The sequence below is a fragment of the Zonotrichia leucophrys genome, chromosome 3 (assembly GCF_028769735.1).
Source record: "Zonotrichia leucophrys gambelii isolate GWCS_2022_RI chromosome 3, RI_Zleu_2.0, whole genome shotgun sequence".
NCBI classification, from domain to species: Eukaryota; Metazoa; Chordata; class Aves; order Passeriformes; family Passerellidae; genus Zonotrichia; species Zonotrichia leucophrys.
The window spans coordinates 94,487,576-94,508,682 of NC_088172.1; the positions used below are offsets into that span (position 1 = coordinate 94,487,576).

General features: G+C 40.8%; 1 protein-coding gene across 4 annotated transcripts in view; it reads right to left on the minus strand.

The window, feature by feature from the left end:
• FSHR (follicle stimulating hormone receptor) overlaps window positions 1–21,107 on the minus strand; it is an 81,904-nt gene that overhangs the window by 53,626 nt on the left and 7,171 nt on the right. The gene's annotated exons all lie outside the window — the stretch shown is intronic.

Here is a 21,107-nt window from a genome sequence, read left to right on the forward strand (position 1 = left end):
GAGCATATCTGCCAGACCACACCTAATTTTCATCATCTCAAAACGGGTTTTGCATGGCTGTTTGGGTTCACCTTTCAGCTCATATGCTGTCTCATTGTAAGGTCTGCAGGAGGACAGAAATGAGAACTCAGCCTGCTATTACCTGCTGTGCAGTCCTGCAAATTTTAACACAATGCCTCAAAACTAGAGACTTACTTCCTTACCATTCACATAAAGTATTCATGCAATCCTCATCTATGTTTTATTTCAGATGATTAGCTGAGAATTTTCATGGAAGATTATCATGTTTTAATCAAAATTTTAGGGCAAAGTACCTATTATTCTGTCAGAGTACCAATGTGACAAGTTCACATTTTTTAATTGTAGGTCTTTAATAGAATCTACCCCCTCATGAGTTAATATTTACTTAAGCAGGAAAAAGTCAATGCACACCTCACTTAGTTCCAGAGATGTCATAGTGATTACACCAGGAGTGAACTTGGTCCCGCACTTTTTTTAGACATTGAAATTTATGGTTTTCTCAGTTGTGAAAGACGATGAAGTCAATTTTGTATTTCATTATTCTTGTACTATCGTTAATGTAAATCAGAAAGAGCTTCAACACACTGTCACACAAGAATTACAGTATTGAGATCATTATGCAAATGTTAGAAGGATAAAAGAGCTTCCAGAAAAGGCCTAACCTGGATTAGGCAATTTGTAAAACCTGACTGAAAACGGGGCTGGTGTAATGCATGCAAAGCTGAGGCTGTGCTTTCAGAGTGGATGGGTAGAATGGATCCTTGCAGAACACCCAGCAGGCTTAGTGCTACAAAGCTGAACCATCAGGAAACCCTTTAACTTTGATCTGCTTTGAAATCTCTCTCAAACTCTGCTTTGTAGAAACGCACGCCTAATTTCTGAGCCCTAAAATAAAGGGCTTTGTCTGAAAAGCCACCTATCATTTTTTATGGCAATGTGCTAAAATGAATCCTCTCTCTGCAGGCACAGGTCATCAGGACATTTGCAATTTTTAATTAAACAGTGGCCTATGCTGTGCTTCACCACAACAAGAAATTACAGTCTGATACAGAAACTAATGAAAAGTAGGGAATCTCATTCATAGATGGAGTTACTGATATGAGAAAAGCCTCATCTGCATAAGACTAAAAATCAGACCTTGAGTTTCTTTGTTGAAGATCCTGATATCCTGTGTTAATAAGGTGCCAGAATTCAGGATCCACTTGTCTAATGCCCTGAAGCAGTTAAAACAGAATTGAAGTTTAATAGCTGAAATCTCATATTCCACTTAAAAAAAATTAAGGTTAATTGTTTTTAAACATCTCTGCATGAGCTATAGAAAGTCAGACTTCAAGGCATAACTAGCAGTGAAAATTAGAACCATCTACTCATTGAATTATCAATTGTATAATGAATAGAATCTATTATAACTAGCCAAATTCTTTAGTGTCAATAAATCTCACCAATTAGTCTCCAAGAATCAATCTGTACTTAACATGAGATGCTGGCTGTTCAGTACCAATTCTTTCTGAGGTACATGGAGAAAATAAATGGAAAGCATTTCCTAGGTTTTGTTTCTGGCACTATTTTAGGGTCAAATAAATGAATACAGCTCACCTTTGCTCAAGCATGTTTCATGTCAAGGGAAGCAAGTAAAGAAAAGCTTCCTTTAAAAAATGTGTACTTAAGACAGAGTTGCAGTGTTTGGTCCTAAAAATTTATGTTGGCACTTAGGTACCAGCAAGGAAAGCATTGAAAGGCCTAAATATTCAGTGAATGGTGTGGGATTGAAAACCCAGAGCCAGGTGCCAACACAAGGCATGAGAAAGTCCCAGAAAGGACTCCAGTGTTGGAGCCACCAAAAACTTAACAAATGACACACCAGGAAACATGGAAAAGGTAACAAGCCCCAGATGGTCACATGGTTATCCTGCATTGTGGAAAGGCAATATACATAGCTGGAAATAGAAAAATGGCAATATTAACTACTGTTATTAACTATGTAAAAGGATAGATTTCAGTGTGGCCCATTGCTTCAATGACATCCAGGAGAGGTTTCTAAATCTTGACTTAAATACCTGTTGAAAGTAATTCTTGAGGAGTTTATTGGTAGGGACTGAAGCTGTCTGCTCCAGTTTTACACTCACACTTTCTATATTTCTCTGGACTGAGCATACAAAATTCCCACAGTTTTTTTCCATTTCTCATTTTTAATTGTTTTACATATCTCTATTGTATCAATTTCATTTTTCCCATGAATGGGTTAGAGTAAACTCCTGTATTATAAAGCTACTAAAAAAAATGTTACAACTTAAAGCTAGACCTGTCAAGATGAGGACAGAACTATCTCCTATAGATTTGTTTATTTTTACAGGACATTTAAGCCTGATGTTTAAAACAGTAGCATCACTGACACAGATGACTTGCACTTTATACCACTATGAAGAACAAGCAATAGAAATGCATTTTGTTTCTGTATGGCTGTGTCCAGTATCACAGAAATATCACAGTGGCAAATTAATCTCAGAGCCTGTAGAGGACATGATGCAAAGAACAGAAATTAGCAGACACTGCTAAAATGTTCTGGAATAACCCTCTAACATTTCCAGTTATGAAGAGATTTATTGATCTTTTCTTAAAATAGAGTCTTCAGCTGAAGTAGTTCAGACAGGCAGAGCATAAGACACGAAGAAAAAAAATCTTCAGAAAAATTAATGTTCTTTCATGCAGCCCCACATGATTACAGTGATAGAAAAGAGATTGACCTCTTAATGAAAGGATGGAGGGCTGGATGTCATTATTTAAATATCTGATGCTCAAGGTACGGGTGATTAAAAAGGCTTGTAAAATTAGAAGATAAAAAAAGGTGGAACTATACAGGTCACTTCTGCTAATTGTCTCTGAAAAAAAAGTGCAAAGGGAATCTGAAGCCAATGTAGCTACACTGTGTTTGTGAGGTTAGCCATTTGTGTTCAGAATGGTGTATTTTACATATTCATCAAAAGAATTCTCAGACCGTGGTCCCACAAGTTTTTCTTGAACAATTAATAAGGTGCTCTTTGGCACAAATTTTCCACCAGAACTTTCTCCCACAATGATTTTGTGTCCCCTCCTCCCAACTCCCTTCCTTGGCACAGGCCTCCCCCTGCCACTGGCAATAACCTTGCGCAACAAAGAACTGCACTGATTATCAGAAATTAGACTGGCAAAAAAAAAATAAAACAATTTCTGCATCATAAAGCCTGGCTGAATTTAGGTCTTTCAAAACACTCGTTAAAACACATTTCTTAGATCTACTTAAGTCACACACAGTTAATCAGAAAAGTGTGTGCATTGTGGAATTATCTTCTCTGCCTCATGTAAATTGCAAATTCTTGATGTTAAAATGAACTATATCAAGCAGATACTATAAACTTTATAACTTAAAGACCAAAGGAAAATAAAATAAAAAGCCAAAAAAGATTCAGTGACCATAATGCTAAATCACCAACTTTGGTTCTAAAGAAATAAATGTGATAGGATTTTAAAGAACATTTTTACTTTAATCTCTGAGCTAATAGACTGATGCTATCACCTTCTAATCCTCTGCAGCAATGTGCATTTTGTCAAACAAAGATTTACAGTGAAATTTAATTTACTCTCTGTTATTCTTTTTGGATGTTTCTTTGTTGTTTCTTTGTTTTTGCTTCTTGCTTTGGAGGTTCCTGCACAAGCAACAGATGAATTTTTGCTTTACATCAGGGGAACACAAAATTATTCTATGACCTATTTAACGTGCCCTTGATTAAATGCACCAATCAACAAGATCCTGCATCCTGGTGGGGGGGTGAGGGGGGTGTTTCTGTTTTGCTTGATTAGTCAATACAATAGTGAAAGAATATTTTGCTTTTCATGCTGTAATAGGAGACAAATAGACACTGCAGACCACATCCCAGATGGTGTAAATCAATTGATCTGTGTCACTTTGGCCCTAAACTTCTGTCCTAATTCTCACCAGAATGAATAATGAGATTCCTTAGAGCGGAATGCGATGTAATTTAAATTTATGAAGAACATTTGTAAGCCTCCAGCTCACTGAAATGGGTTCACACTGTCATCTGACTTCACTGTGACTGGGGCCTGGTTCTAGTGAACACCTCACTGGGAAGGGGCATATGTAGATGCATATGAACATTAAAGTATTTCTCCTGCTCAGCTGCCTAGGTGGAAAACCTCTGGAATCTATTAAGTAGCTTGTAGGTGCTTTCAGACAAAGCTATGTTTTCCCTTTCCTAACAGCAGGCAGAGAGAAATACAAAAGTCATAAATTGGATGCTAAACATCAGGCTTCAAAACCCATCAAGCTAAATGCAAAAAGCTTGGGTTTATTTTCTTTGAGGTTTTAAAGTCTTTAGAGTGCATTCATATCATGCTGCTAAGCTATTTTCAACACTCATGAGGGTTTAATTTAAGAACGGGAAAAGATTTGTATTAGTCACCTCAATTCCATGGGATTCTCAAGTAGGGACTTTGTGAAGATGAGTAAAGCAGGATGATGAGGAATGGCACAGGCAGTAACAAAAAACATCTCCCACCATCCTGCTGGCTCATCTTTTCAGAGAGATATGGCATTATCTTAAGAGAAACCCAAAGCCAAGCAGAATATTTCTCTAATAATGACTATACATGTAACTACAGATTCATTTCAAAGAGTGGACCCTGATAGCTCAGGCACACTTGAATAATGGAGGAAGAGCTTTGCAATTCATTTGTTCAACTGAGACATGGATTTGAGTGTCTGAGAGGCCCTACTTCATACACATGTAAATGGATTTATGAGAGAAAGAGCATAATCCCTTGCTAACATGCACAATCTGGATTGAAGCATCTGATCACTGCATCCACCTAATGTGCTTAAGTTAGCTCCTCATCCCTTTTAAATGCTCGAGGAAGAAGTTATCTAGACAGTGCAGCTGGTTTATTCCTCTTGTGGGATAGTAAAAGCTGGTAAAGGTGAGTGTTCCAAGGAAAATCTAGGCAATGCACATTTTATGAAGAGGACAGAAAACGTATGGTTAATCTGGGAGGGAATGTGTCTTCCTTTCAGGAAGGCTACTTGGGAATCTCTTCAGGTCTGGGAGAGATGTAAAGGGCATCTATAAGAAAGAAAATATTTTGGTTTGTGAGCAATTAAATAAAGTATAGTACAGACAAAGTAAATACAATTAGAATTGTGTTGATAAAATTTTTAGTGATGTCCATTTGCTTTGCAGGTCTGAGTCTAAAAGGAATAAGTGCAGCAAGCTGATGAAAAATCACTTCTTAATCTTTATCAGGTCTCCCATAAAAATCAATTTCCTTTTCTTCTTGGAATTAGATTAAAAGGGTAATTAACAGCACTGATTGCATTCCTATTCTAAATTTAGTTAACACTTATGCAGTGTAATAATGCCCCCCAGCCACAAAAAGCTGCAGGGAAGCATTTCAAGATCACACCCCCAGTGCCCTTTTCACTTGCCCAGTGCCCACAACACCATGGCAGGGATAACAACAGGTCTGTTTTCTCAGCAGAGCTGTGATGCTGCTCCCACAGGCACACAGCAAATTTGCTCTGGGATTTGTTTTTCCCCGAGGACCTTGCTTAGGTCAGCTAATTAATTGCCCACAGTGCCAGTAGGCAGCTAACAGCTGATAAGGAGAGATAAGGAAGCAGAAAACTGTTGAGGAAAAAAAAAAACCAAAAAACCCAACCAAACAACCAAGCATCTGAAAGACTGTAAAAGTGGTCAAGCAACCGGCCTGTAAAGCTTACTCTCCTCCTCCTTGGGTTAGTTTTCCAAAGCCAAGGCATGTTTAGTCTCAGCACTGATAGCCTTTTCATTTCTGGACAAAGCACACCCTGTCCGCAGTAGCTGCCTCATCCCCCAGGGCACAGCAGATAGCTTCCTTCTGAGGTCACACGTGCAGCCAGTTAAAAATAAAGCTCCAAGATGCTTTTAAATAGCTCTGCTCAAATAAGGTGGGAGGAATCTGGATATGGAGGAACAGGGAAAAAAAAAAGAGAAGATTGCAAAACTCCTAATCAAAAAAAGAAATGCAACACCAAGGCTTTTACTCAATAATGGTCTACACTTATTGTAGTTATTTCAGTGCATTTAGGTTGGGTTGATTTACACTGAGGCAAAGCTGGAGATGCACAAGAGTTGTGATTATTCAGACCAGCTGCCTATGTGAGTTAACTGATTTTGTAAAGTCCCTGACAATTAATTTTGTTGAAGATTTAGGAGCAAGCAGCAGTAACTACACAATGATCAGGTAAAGCAGGCAAAGCAATGCTGGCTTGGCAGGGAGGATCTCCTCACTGCTTTAAGCTCACCCAGAGCTGTAGCAAAGCAAAGCTGGAGCTCTGGATTTCTCTACAGTGTATACACATACAGAGAAAAAGGGCACAAATTGCAACAAACAAGTCCTCTTCAGGCCTCTGAGCAGAATCACAGTTATCATGTTTGCATCTGGGAAGAGTTTAACTGCTTGGAATGAGTTACCACAAAAAAGGCCAGCAGTAAGCTTGAAAGCACAGCTAAAATTGCTTCTATTAATGTCAAAGGCATGCTGAGAAAAGTGTTCTGTGCAAGATAAATAACACCAGTGAATGAAGTTATCCCGTCTTGGTTACAGAGAGCCAGGAAATAGTGATTGCTTTATTTTTACAAATAGCTATACTTTTATTAGTTTTGATTATCCTGTAAGACACTGTGTTACTTTTAGAAGAGCACATCCTTGTTCCTCACAGCTTACTTGCAGGGGGCCTTTGAGAAATGTACAGCATGTGATGAATGTACAGCTTCCTTAAAACCTGACCTTGATATCTGCAACCATCTTTGTGGTGAGGAGGAGCCATTAAAAATTCATTCACTCTGAGCAACATTCTTGGTGTTACATCTGTTTATGTTAATAGCTCTAAATTAATATCTCTGCATATTTTCCTGAAAAAAGGAGCATTGTACAAGTACTGGGTATTTTGTTCTTGCAAAAAGAATGTTTCACTTTGTGTTCTTTCCCATGGGCAGCTTGTCAAGGCAAATACAGTTCTGGAAAATGTCCACAGTCCAGTCAGATAGGAAGCTTTTTAGGTATTGTCTTAACAACTTTCCTCCCCTCTTTTGATGCAGTGCAAGAATAGCCATCCTGCTCACACACAGCCAGTCACTTAGACTCTTCCTGTCCCAAGAATGAGTCAAAAAAGGTCTTACTTCACAGCAGGGAGAGAACTGGCGTTTGTTCATTGTCTGAGGTCATTCCCAAAAGGTGACAAGTGTTCTTTGTGTGTGGTGTTTCTGCCTCTAAGACTTTGGGACTTTCTATGTTGGCAGGGCCAACATACATGATGCTATTTTTATGGACTGAGGCAAATCCTGCAGGGAAAAAATCCCTTCAATTCTGAGTTGGGTGCCTTAGGAAAGGTAAAAGAGAAAAGGAAGCTTTTCTGCAGAACTTCTTGCTGAACCATCACTGGATAGAAAAACACTAAATTAATTACTTGTGACTGTGTCACTTTATCTTGATAAATTCATTAGAAACAGCTAGAGTGCTTTTAATCTCCTTTCCTATCCATATCTTCATAGATACTGTACCTATGTTGCTTCATGGGACACAGCTGAAATATCCCAGAATATTAATGAAATAAAAAGAAAGACACTCACTGTTACATTCCCTACTTAGCACACAGTCTAAGAAGTAACAGGGTCCCCTCCAAATATTTGGATTAATTTGGATACATGCAAAGGCTTGTTTGAAGTTGTAATGAGATATCAGATACTCCCAGTGCCAGAGCAGTCAGAAACCATTTAAGAAACAGCACTGAGACACTGTACTCCTCTTTCCTATCTGAATATAACAAGCTTTGCAAAAGTAAATATTCTCTCTGCTATCTACTATGTGCTGTATTTTCCAAAGAGAAGTGTGAGTGTCAAACACAACTAACTCAAGTGGAATTATTGGGAAAACAGCCTCTCTGGAAGGAGGGGTCAAACAGCACAGACTCTGCTCTTCCCAGGGCACCAGATTTGTGCTGACACAGCTATCCTGAAATGCAGAAATGTGCTGGGGCTGTGCCCCATGCTCCTGCTTCTGCAGCACCATGGCAAGGGGAGAGTTTACTTCTTTCTAAATTCTAAAGCACATCTTTAAATTTTAAATGCTTAAGTTCTGAAATAACACTCAAAGTGACATAGTGGAAAAACATCCCGAACTTAGGTCACTCCAGCACCATGCAGAAAAGGAAATCTCCTCTGGTCATACCTTCCTCTAATCTGAATCTCTGCTGAATCTTTCAGGGGCCGGTTCTTGGAATTGCTGCTGCATGTGAAAGGGAGTGAGCCACAAAGCACACTGAGAATGGGAGTACCCATGAGATTAAAGTGAGCAACAGGTTCCTGTAATTGTGAAAGAGCTCACAGTCCTTGCAATTTAATGCCCTTTGCACATTTTATTCAAGTCCTGTAAGAATTCCTGTTCACTGCCATTGCTCACCACACACTCCCACATCACTGGTCCTCTTCCCAGCCACAGAGCTCCCATGTCAAGAACTTTTCTCAGCTCATCTCTTGGAGATTGCTGAGGGAAACAATCACAGGGATATCAACTGCAGGTGCCTGGACTCTTCCAATATTGTCCTGCACTCTCCTGAGAGTCTCTCTTCTCCCTTGCAGTCTTTCTCTGTTATTGAGGTCCCTTCCCCACAGACATCATCAATTTGATAGGGAATGAAAAAGCAAGGAATTCTCCTTACTTCTCCTTGTACAAAACAAAATAAATAATTACATTTCCCTATTTTAGCAGGAATTACCTTGCCACTGCAAATAGCTGAATTTATCTATCTACCTTCCGTTAACCAGGGATTTATTTTCATGTATTAAGATGATGCTCCTGACTAAATATAGCATGGTAGCTAGTGTGCCACTATTCTTAAAAATACTAACTGTACTATTTCCTTTAACACTGGCAGGTCTCTTCTCAGTAATACAGAGGACAAAGCCTGCACTGTTGTCAAGCATGGACCTTTATTGTATTTGAAAGTGAGCAATATTGTTTCAGAAAGAGGCCACCTTGACCACACTGGCAGCTGAAATGCTGGGTTGTGTTCAGAATAAAGATCTGTTTCCTGCTTTCACCTTCAGACTGCTTCTCAAACATGAACCCTCCACGGAGCACTTAAAAATAATAAACATACATGGTACTCCTAAAAAGGGTGATAGAAGAGTGAAATAGAGATGGGAGAAACCTGACCTGCTCATGGCATAGCTGCAGATTATGGAAGACCTCTAAGAAAGAGTTTAGCAGTTATGCCTGGGAAAATATATTCTTTGCAACATCTAACCTCAATGGATGAGACTTCTGCCCCCTTCCTACACACCCTTCCATCATATTTCTTGATTTGACTGTGACATCAGCTCTCTAAATGACTCTGATAGGCATCTCTTTGCATAGAACAGGGTAAAAAAAGGCATGTGGATGTGGCACTTGCTGATAGGATTTAATGCTTTCAGCACCTCATTTAGACTCCTATTCCATTAAACAGAACTGGCTCCACGAGACACAACCAAAAATAAATGTGACAAGAACAGTTCAGCATACTCTAATAATGAAAATATTAAAAGAATGTTTCAGCTCTCCACAAATTCTTTTCCTAGGTAATTTTGATAATCTTTGTAAAATCAGACCAGTTGAATTGCCAGTGCAAAGTCTCAAGCTTTCCCTTACTCTTCTCCCAGGCCCTCTTTGGGAGGTGGACTAGAAAGCGAATTGAAGCTCATAGTATTCTAAATGCTTAAGGGTTTTGTGTCACTTGTTTGCTGCACTCTTTCTCTAAAACCTTCCTCTCCTTTCTCCAATGTAAAAACAGAGGGTGCGGTTCTGATCCCTTCCATCTCAAAAAGTGTAATTGAGTATTGGGAAAGGGAAAGAGGGGGGCAGTAATACTGATCAAAGACATGATATGATTTTTGTAAGAGGAATAACCAATTTGACTTTTTGGCATGGAAAGCTTAAAGGGATGCTAGAGGTCCACAGAAGTCCTGGAGAGGGTGGGCAAGGACTGATGCTTCCACACAAATTCCAGGCAACCCCCTGGGCTGGAATCATTTGGAGGCTGGAGGAGTATTGTGTTAAAGTATCTTGAATGCTTCCCTGAATCTTAAGCTACCCTTAGGAGTTCCCAAGACTCCCTGTAGTGCACAGGATGCTTGATTCACCACAGCCACAGCTGATATTGCAGGGAGAGAGCAGGCAAAGGAGGGGCACCCTTCCTACAGAAGGGGAAACTTGCCATGATCTGCCTTTGCTGGGCTGTAACCCTGCCTGGAGACCGTGGACAAGGAAATGGAAACTGGGAATAGCACGGCCTCAGCTGGAGCTGATGGGTCAAATTTGAGTTGCTGACCCCTTGCAGAAGATGTTCTCTTGGGCTATCCAACATCTCTGTGAAGGTCTGGGGCAAGATCACGTTGTAAACAAGCTGTGGGGAGTTTCTTTCTCACTGCATCTGAACAACTGTGGTATTGCTTAAATGGTGGTTATAGCAAGTATCCCATCAATAATCTACCTGTGGCTCCCAAGTCAAAACAAAGATAACTTCCTAATGCACTACATAAGGCATTTCTAACCTACAGAGATATATTCAGCAACACTGACTCCATCTTGCTGTGCCCATATTGATTCTGAAGTGAAGCCCAGTGTTTTCAAAGCCACACCAAGGCTTCAGAGGATATTACTCTATATTACCTTGTGCCTGTTTCCTTCATGACAATATCAAGGCTTATGTTTTGCCTGATTGATTCCAGCTGATAGCTCTGACATGCTGCAAAGGAAATTGCAGGCTTTAGACTGTGAGGATGACCAAGCAGACCTCAGCATGAATTAGGAACTGACTATGAGGTTTTTTTTTACTGTGGAAAGAATAGATTGCAGCAGCAAACACTGCAAGATGCAGTAGGCACAATGTGCAGTCCCTGCACAAGCTGGACACTCAGAGAACTTTGAACCAGCCAAATAATTTGGAAGTTAAATATTTAAATAATTGTGTTAAACTAGGGGAAAGAAGGCCCAATGGCATCACTAACAAAATGCACCTACAGTAAATAAAATACAACTAAGTCACTAAATGCTGATTTTTGCCCAGAAACTCAAAGCCAGCTTGGTGCTGAAAAGTGTCTGTCTCCTTAAGATTCCTCTTTTAATCTGTTTGGAATAATACGGGCTTCATTCTATTTATCTAAGTCTGAATAAAGGTATTTATTTTTAGAGAACTATCAGCCAGGCCTTAGACAAACCTGTGCTTCCCAGGAAGTACAGGGAAAATATTTCCTCTGCTGGCCCTTACTTTAGGAACATGGTGACTCCCATGAACTCCTAGATGGCAAGACTGAGTGCTTTTAAGCAAACAAATTTTTTTCCTAGCATAAAGGTAGTGCTTTGATTTAAGACAACAGAGAACAATACACAGTAGGCCATCTTCTGAACAAAAGTCTGTGTGAAAGAGTCAGGTAAACTTTCCTGAGTTCACTTCATATATCAGAAAAAGGAATCTAAGCATCCCTGCTTGCACTAGAGGTGTGAAACAAAATGCCTTTTTTCTCAGAGAGAAACAGAGAACCAAAAAAAAAGAAAAAAAAAAAGAAACAGAACAGAGCTCTGCTTGAAAACAAAGTGAAAATAAATCAGCAGTGAATGGATTAGCTTCAGATCAGACTGCCTGGAGCAGCCTGATCTGGAACAGCAGAGCACTCAGGGCTTGTGTTTTTTAAATTAGTTTTAATAAATAGAATCAATAGCTCAGATTATGAAGAAGAACAAAAGCACAGATCAAATCGATCAAGGCTGTAGCTTATCATTATAAGCCAAGGGGTGTCTTCTCTTGTCTGAATGTGATAAGATGGTAAAAGAATCCACTTGCAGCTTTTCAGTATCTCTCCCAGAACAGCTGTACACAGAGCTGGATACTGAAAATACTCCAGGTTATCCAAACGTAAACACAGACTCCCTTTCCTTTTCCTCACAAGGAAAAATGAAAAAAACACCCAAAATAATAAATAAAACCCAAAAATAATATTTTTTTCCTGAAGATAAATGTAGGAATTTACAGGGAGGACAGAACTAAACAGATAAGCAAGCACCAAGTATCCTGCTTTATATATGGGGTTTAATGATCAGGTGAAGAGATTCTTGGTCAGCTCACTGGAAAAGTGTATTTCCATGGAGTAGGTTAGGAAAGGGTGCTGGAGAACACCATGGAAGTTCTCTCTAACCCCAGTGCTCAGCCAAGGGTTATCCACTGGAGGGGAGCAAGGGAGGTGAATTAACTTCAATCAGGCTCTGGGCAATGGGAGGGGATAGGTGCACACAGGCACCTTGTTTTCCTCTTTATCCTTTTTTGTTTGTTTTGTTGGATTCTTTTTTCCTAAGGGACTTTGCTCCTGGGAAGCTGCAGTGTCTTATTAATGGGAGAACCTGAGGAGCTCCCCTTTCATCACAGGGGTTTTATCCTGAACACCCCGAGCACCTGCTCTGAGGAATAAGTGCCACATAGAAAATTAAAGCGCTTAAACAGCCCCAGCCCCCTTTTCTTCCCCTCCAATGAAACTTTTTGTTTAATTTAAGCCAAGTACAAACCAGCAGTCCTGAATTTATTTCATCAAATATAGTAAAACTGAGGAGGTTTTTGGCACACTATGGGATAACACTCTAGATGTGTGAGAACAATGCAAGGTGCTGATAACCTCTGCTGACTCGCATTCATCCTCAGGTTGAAAAGCTGGCATCAGTTATGTGGGATTTGTGCTCATGAATAGCACATAAGAGTCTTTTTCATTGTTGTGGTTGAATTATAGATAAACAGCAGAAGAGGAATAGTAATCTTGTAATAATAGAATTTATGACAGATGTACTACTGAAAGTCATTCACATGCTCCAGTGGTGAGCGTGGTTCAAAGCCTATCTGGAACAGACTTCCATCTTGCTAATAAATATTCAGAGACTTTATAGTCTTCAAGGACGTAATATTGAACATCTGACAGAAAATTCAGTGCAAATTCATGAACAGTTTTTATTACATTTCGATCGGAAGTAGATTCCTTAATGTTTATAGCAAGCAGTGCCTTTGCCAGAAGACACAGAACTTTCCTGGGCAAAGTATCCAGTGGTTAACTTGAAGTCCAACAAAATACCAATTATGATTCAAGCATAGTGTAATTTATTTTCTATTCAGTGAGGAAGAATTGATTTTCCCAGCAGTGTCACTTACACTGTAATGATTATTGCACATAAGACAACTTAAGAAAATGATGGAAAAACAAATTAGATGGGCTGCAGATCTTTGGCTTATCTTGACTGCTCACCTTGAAGAGAGAGTTAGGGAAACATAAGATACAGTACTGGATGTCAGGGTGCTCGAAACCCCTGCTCTCCTTCCACCTCCTTGATGTCTCATATTAAAATTTAAATAAAGAAAACAAAGCAACATTTCCAGCAGCGATGAAACAGCACATTTTGCCAGTCTGAGGGCATCTGCTAAATTAAAAACAATGATAACTTGCTGTGAGAGAAGGTAATTAAAGGGTATAAGTTGTGTAAGAAGTTGGATATTTCTAATGCTCTCATTTTATTCTAAACATCCATTCATGAGTCACATGAGAAAAACATTGCCACAAATCCTTGGCTTCTGTTAGCTGACACCTCAGTGCTGATGACCAAGTGCTAAAGCAATGCAGTAAAAGACTGGGCCCAATATTACGACACAATCCAAGGGAAATCAATAGGAATTCTTCCACTGATTTTTTCAATTTGTATTGGACAGACAATTTATTGCATGCAGAAACCTGAATAATGAGAACAGAGGTTAATCAATCAGTGGTGCAGTGATAATCTCTTCATGCTCAGATGGAATTGTCCCAATCAGAGTTTCTAACAAAAAAATGAGTTGGCCTCACATTCTTCTCCGGCGGCATCCACAATCAGCCAACGTTCTGTACATTAAGTGCTGCACATCTTATCTAGCTGATAGAATTTGCTGCAAGAGGCTTGGTTAACCATGTTTGGTTTAGCTTAAGGGCAAGAAAAAATGACAGTCAGCATCAACCACTGAACCTGAAACGTCCCTGTGAAGTTTCACACTCACCCTTCCAGAATCATTACGTGTTCCCTCAGATTTATTTCAAAGGTCTGCAACATTACTCTACTCTAATTGCAGCTTCCTTGCAGAATCTCCTATCTTTTCCCTCTGTTTTACATGGCAAAAAGTCTTTTAAGTTTCAAAGACAAGTTGGCCTTGGAAAAAAATGTGAGAATGCATGGATTTTGTATCTGATTACGTTGTCAAGAAAATGTGCTGCTAATTTATACCCCTTGACCTGTTGGGTTAGATTCAGAGCTTGTTATTTCACCCCTTTTGATTATTTCACCTCAAAAGCGAACTACTTTTTTTTTTTTTTTTTTTTTTTTTTTTTTTTTTTAGTGTGACATTCATATCTATTCTTGCAAATGGATTGTGCAAAGAGTAGGTATGATCACAGCCATTCTGTCTCACTTTCTCAGATTAAGAAATGCTTCTGGCAATGAGAAAATGAACATTTGCTCTGGGTTTGACAGCTGTAAAGGATGTTTATTTCCCAAGGCTTTGTTTACAAGGCTGCATTGTTTAAAAGAATATTCTCTGCTGCTTTTGGACTCCCTCTCCATTGCCCTTCTCTGGAATCTCTCCACCCCCTCAATGTCTCTGTGTACTGAGGGGCCCAGAAATGGACACAGCACTTCAGGTGTGGCCTCACCAGTGCCCAGTACAGGGGGACAATCACTGCCCTGGTCCTGCTGGCCACAGCATTCTTGAGACAGGACAGGATGCCACTGGCCTTCTTGGCCACCTGGGCACAGCCTGGCTCATGTTCAGTGCTGCCAACCAGCACCCACAGGTCTTCTTCTGCTGGGCAGTTTCCAGCCACTCTGCCCCCACTCTTTAGCACTTCATGGGGTTGTTGTGGTCTCAGAGCAGGACCAGCACCTGGTCTTGCTTAACTTCACAATGTTGGTCTCAGCCCATCTATCCAGCCTGTACTGATCCCCCTGCAGAGCTTCCTGCCGTCCAGCAGATCAACACTCCCACGCAGCTTGGGGTCATCTGTTATCGAGGGTGCTCTTGATACCTCATCCAGATCATCAATAAAGATATTGAACAGGACTGGCCCCAGCACTGAGCCCTGAGGGACACCACTCGGCACCCTGGGTGTGGCACCATTCACCACCAGGCCCTGAGTCCAGCCTGTTCTTACCCAGCCAAGAGTACACCCATCCAAGCCATGGGCTGCCAGTTTTTCCAGAAGAATACTGTGGGAGACAGCATTAAAGACTGCACTGAAATCCAGACAGTCTGAAATCCTATATCCACAGGCTTTCCCTCATCCCCCATGGGTCATAACAACCAAGCTGGGTCAGACAGGACATGCCTGTCCCAAAGCTCTGCTGACAGGGCCTGGTTCCTTAGTTCTCCGGTATGTACTCACACTGTGAGCCCTTGTGATCACGCTCAAGGTGATCCCTTCCATAACCATCCCTGCCACCCAGATCAGGCTGACAGGCCTGTAGTTTCCTGGATGCTCCTTCCAGCTCTTCCTGTGGATGGATGCTACCTTGTCCAACCTCCAGTTGTCTGGGACTTCCCTGGTTAAGCAGGACTGATGGTAAATGAGGGAGAGTGGCTTGGTGAGCCCTTCCACCAGCTCCCTTGGTGCCTTTGGGTGAATCACATCTGGTGCCATAGTCTTGTGAGTTTTCAGGCAGCCCAGCATAACACTAATTACTTCCTCCGGGATTACAGGGGGTCTATTTTCTCTCCACCTTGATCTACGAGCTCAGGGGGCTGGTTATTCTGCGGAAAACTGTTCTTACTGTGTAAGAGGCAAAAAAGAAATTAAGCATGACAGCCTCTTCTACATCACATACAGGAAGCATTGAAAATATAGAAAGCCACAATCAAAATATTTTCTGCCTCTGCTTATGCTTTTTGATTTTCCTATCTCCTTCACTCAAGGGTAATCTTCTAAGGCACACAGATGTTTTAGGTGATTATCCTTTATCTGGCAGAAGTAGCCTCTCAGTGAGTATTGCTATTTCAGCATGGAGATAGCAGGGAATGATTAGTGATTGGTTTGACACTGTTTTCTTTCCGGGCAGTATTTTCCATCACCTCTTCTTCAATAAGATCAGCAAGGGCAAAGACAATTCAGGTGACCATGCAAGCTAGGCATAGCTTGGAAAGCATGCTCCTCAGCAGGCTGGCAGTGGAAATATGGGCAGAAGCTTCTATTAGGCAGCTGCTGAAATACAGATACTAAAGGTTGGAAAAAGACCTTCCACTAGGGAGGAACTCAAAGCCATGGAAATTCCTACACTGATGCTATACTTGATGTTGAAGGTGAAATTTAGACCTCCACATAGTCTAGGTGCACCTTTTTCCTTCTTTGGGCCATTTTTAGAAAAGCGGTTGGCATCTTATTGAAGCTCAAGGCTTCTGGGATTTTTGGGCTTCTAAGATTGAGAGCCATCCTGAATCACCTGAGTTCAGACTAACAAAACCCTGAGTGTTGCTATGCGACATAGGCTGAAGCCCAAAGCTGTTCATAAAAGTAGGATACCAGCATGTGGTGTTTTACAGAAATCTATAAACTCCTGTACACAATGGGCATTGTAGAGATGTACTCTAGCTGGCAAGCCAGCCTAATAAAAATAGCAGTCTGCCACCTCACCAGATCAGAGGTTAACAAGCTTTCTGTGGAATGCAGAAAATCCTCAAGGAGACGCAAGCAGGAGCTCCTGAGGCGCCCCTTGCCTCATTGCCTGTTTCAGCTGATAACCACCTCGGCCTGGAGGACACTTGAGAGATGAATCCACACCTAGAACCAAGGCCGCCCCTGGCAGCCTCACACTCAGGGTGAAAAAAACGCAAAGCCTTTCAAAGCCTTGAACAAAGACCCAGTCTCTCTGATTCCCAGTGTCGCCAGAGCGTCCCTCCCAGACAGCGTCCACACCTCTCAACAGACAAACAAAATGGCAAAGCCTGAGCTGGTGCTAGACCACAGCCCTGAGGCTGCACGCTGTCCCCACCAGTACATGCATCAGTACATGCAAGGGAGTGGGAATCAATCCTCTCCTCAGTGGGAACTTCATGGAAACTGCTGGCTCCTTGTCCAGCCTGTACAGTGCTCTGTCAAGCTCAGGATGGACATGCTCCAATTTCTAAAGTGTTCAAAAACCAACATGATTTCTGGGGTGTGGGCCTATATTCATATAACCAACATGATTTCTGGGGTGTGGGCCCATATTCATATAACCAACATGATTTCTGGGGTGTGGGCCCATATTCATATAACCAACATACTTTCTGGGGTGTGGGCCCATATTCATATAACCAACAAACAATATTCTCTGACTTCCTAAATTTCTCTACGTTGTGTTTCTTTATGCTGACATAACACAGCATAGCATGTAGAGAAATGAAGGAAGTCAAAGAATATTGTTTATTTGTTATATGAATACTGTAAGCAAATACTAAAAAAATTCCTGTGGATGCAACATTCATGCATTTATGAAGATCTTTAGCTAAGGAGAAATATTCAGAGAGCAATTAAACTCATAAAAGGGTGAGAACCTTCCAATTAGTGCTCCATAGGCAGTCCTACTGACCATAACGGAGCCAACCGTTAGCCATAATTGAAATACTCACAAAATCTCCACCTCAGCTCTCTTTAAATTACTGGCTGTAACACTGCTGGGAAATGCTGCTCTTCTAATACAGTGACAGAAACTGATACAAGAAAAGTACAGAAAGGAAGAAAGTGGAAGAGGTGATCATGCAGATGTACCAAGTCAATAAAAATGCATTTGAGGGGAAAAAGCCCTGAAACTTTACATCTCACTTGATATTAATAAATAGTAGAGTTATAACTTTCTCTGCTGAGAAATAGTTAGTAGAAAAAAATACAAATATGCAAGAGGTAATTTTTTTTTGTTTGCTATTTGGAAAAGGGAAACATATTGCTATAGGAGAACAGTCTGGTGAATAAGGTGAGGCTAAACCACTGGGTTAAACTCTGTACTCTTGGGAAATTGCTCATCTCTTGCAACCCATAGCTTTGCTGTTACTGTAATGGATAAAATTGTGTTTACATACTTACCAGGAATGTTGTGAAATCTGTTAAGATAGAAAACTTTGTGAGCCCTAAAACAGTTTTATCAATTCCACGTGGCCCATTAAAACAATTAAAATCTCCCCTAAAAATTTAAAACAAATGCAAACTTTTAAAAAATTATTGCATTTGCGTGTTGAATACCCATTTTATTTTTCCCCGCAGTTGTTTCCTGCCTACTGCAATAGCACAAAGTCCTGAATCTGCAAATCAGAGCGGACATGTACTTTTGCACCTGCGATTTGTCCCACCGGGAAGCAGCGGAGCAGCCTGGGCAAGCAATTAGGATGTGTATGAACGCCTGTGGAATCAGACCCTGGATTTTTTTGTAAGGTATTCCCTCACAGGGGCCACTAATGCTGATTTCAAAGGACTGGAGAATGAGGTCTGGGCTTCATCTGCCATGGCAACAATATACTGCAGATAGGAAATTGCAGCTCGTGGGATTCGGATGCAGCGAGTATTTCCCCAAACCAGTAATTTCACCTAGTAAGTTGCTCTGCCAAGGCAGTTCTTGGTCTGCTGTCATTTCCTAGCACAGCCTGTGCTGCTTTTATGACTCTTCACTTGCCGAAAATGAAAAGCAAAAATTTCCATAGCAGTGCTGTTGGCCAAAGAAAACTTTGGGGACAAGAGAAGTTTTTTAGCATCAAGCCACTGTCTTTCCATGGGTTTATAGCCCCTCTAGTTATACCTTCCTTGCTCAGAAATTTATGTGTGTCTACAAATATTCCTGCTGGGAGACTGGACTCCAAGGAAAGACTCTTCAGAATTGATTGCTTCCCAGTAGTTGTCAAGAGGCAAAAAGTGGATTTGGCTGTTGGTGTTCTTTCCTTTAAAGCTGTGAAGAGGCTGGAGATGACAGAGGAAGCAGCACAGGTGGTGCTTCCACTGCTGGAGACAGATGTGCTTTCCTGCCTCAGTGAATGTCTGTGGCTCTCACAGGCACGAATGTTTCCCACAGAACCCTTTTACAAAGGGTCTGGGCCTCAAAAATGCCTACTGGGCTACTAAAGGCAGCAGCCTAATGTGGTTATACCATGTGATGGTGAAAAAAAGAAATCAAAGCTTACCCTGAAGGTAAGCCCTGAAATCCAAACCTCTCAAAGCCAAGTGTAGGCAGGGCTGTTACACCAGAGATTATTTCTAAGCACAAGACATAGCACAGAATATAAAACCATTAAAAGGCTCCCAAAGGTGTGTCCAAAAGATAACCATTATAATTCTTACCCTGCCTTTGTGACATCCTTTTCAGTGAAGAAAACCAACCTCAAATAACCACATATCACTTCTTTCTGCTCCTGGTTTTGGGAAAAAGGGACAGGCAGAGGGTCCCTCCTACCATTATTGCTCTCGCACCTCAGCCAGGGCTATTTTAGGAGTTACAGCTATGAATGCACTTTAGGAGTTCCAGCTATAGATCCACACTGGTGTTTTCCAATCTCATCCCCTTTTCCCTGGGTCAAACTGGTGCAGGAAGAAGTTAAACACAGATACTCTGTGCACATACACAGGTGTGTGGGCACACTTCTTGGGGTAGACTCTGGTTTTGGGGGTAAGAGGGAGGGAAGATGTCTTTATAAGTATCCCATGGTATCCCAAAAATTTGGAACATAAATATAGGACACTATAAAAATCTCCTGAGAAAACAAGCACCACTTTCCTTTCCAATCTTCACAAAGTCCATCCAGTCCTTCATTGCGTGCTACTATTTCAAATTTAAAAAAAAATATTCTGATCTTCATTTGAAAGTATATTCCCCCCTTGCTCCACTCTCAAACAAAAGATGAATGAAACACTGAAAACTTGGAATTTTTCCCCACTGCATGTTTATGCACAGAGTGTTTTTGGAAAATCACTGAAGATTCACAGATTCCTGACTAATAAATATTTACAAATAAATTCCAATTAACTGGCTGTATTTGGGAAGGATTCATATCAGAAAGTACACCCTCATGTATGTGGATATGGGGAAACTTTGTGTCAATAGGACCATTCTCAGAATCATGCTCCATAGGCATTCACAAACCAGAATTTCCAGGCAAATATGTTAAAATGCTGAACAGTAATAGCATTCTTCAATGGATAAGAGAGTGAGAAGAGCTGAAAGCTTCAGCCTGCAGCTCACCCAGTGGGTATATGCTTAAAATTGAGGCTGTCCTATCTACAGGAAGATCTGAGTGTGTTACTTTTAAGGATACAGCATTATTTAGGTAGTCCGGGCAAAGAGGGAGGCTCAGCAAGCTCAATACACTTATGAGAAGCAAGGATTTGTTCAGCTGAGTTGGGTTGGAGGCTGTTTTCATTTCACTCAGACACATATCTCCCTCTGCATATAATAACAGTCTGTAAGTTCTCCTCCAGCTACCCAGGAGCAAATGATTGTAGGTGGCTTGATAAGGTAGTGGGAGATAAAAAGCATCCCTACCCTCCAGGCTGAGCTCCTGAAAGATCTAAGCATAGTTGGAGGAAAACATCGAGCAAAAGTAAACAAACTCCAAGCTTTTCTGACCCTAGACCCTCAAGATCAAAGAAATTACACCTGAGTAAAAGGCAGAAATCAGGCTCCTTATTATAGTGTACGTGAGACAATTACAAGAAATAATTTTCTATACTCTTACATGAAATCCATGCTTGGTCTGACCTATAATTTGAAATAAGCTTCATTTTAATGACTTAAATTTCACTGCTAATAAGAGCAGCCCAATCAAACCACAGGCAAAGTGCATGAAATAATTTACAGATTTTTGTCTGAAAAGGTCAAGGTCTTAAACAAAGAAAAGTGGCTTTTTCTACCAGAGTGCTTGCCCCTCACTGTGTAAAACTAATAGACTGCTATGAAAAATAATACCTGCCTTATGTGCCTAAACTATCTTGTTTACTGGACACACAGAC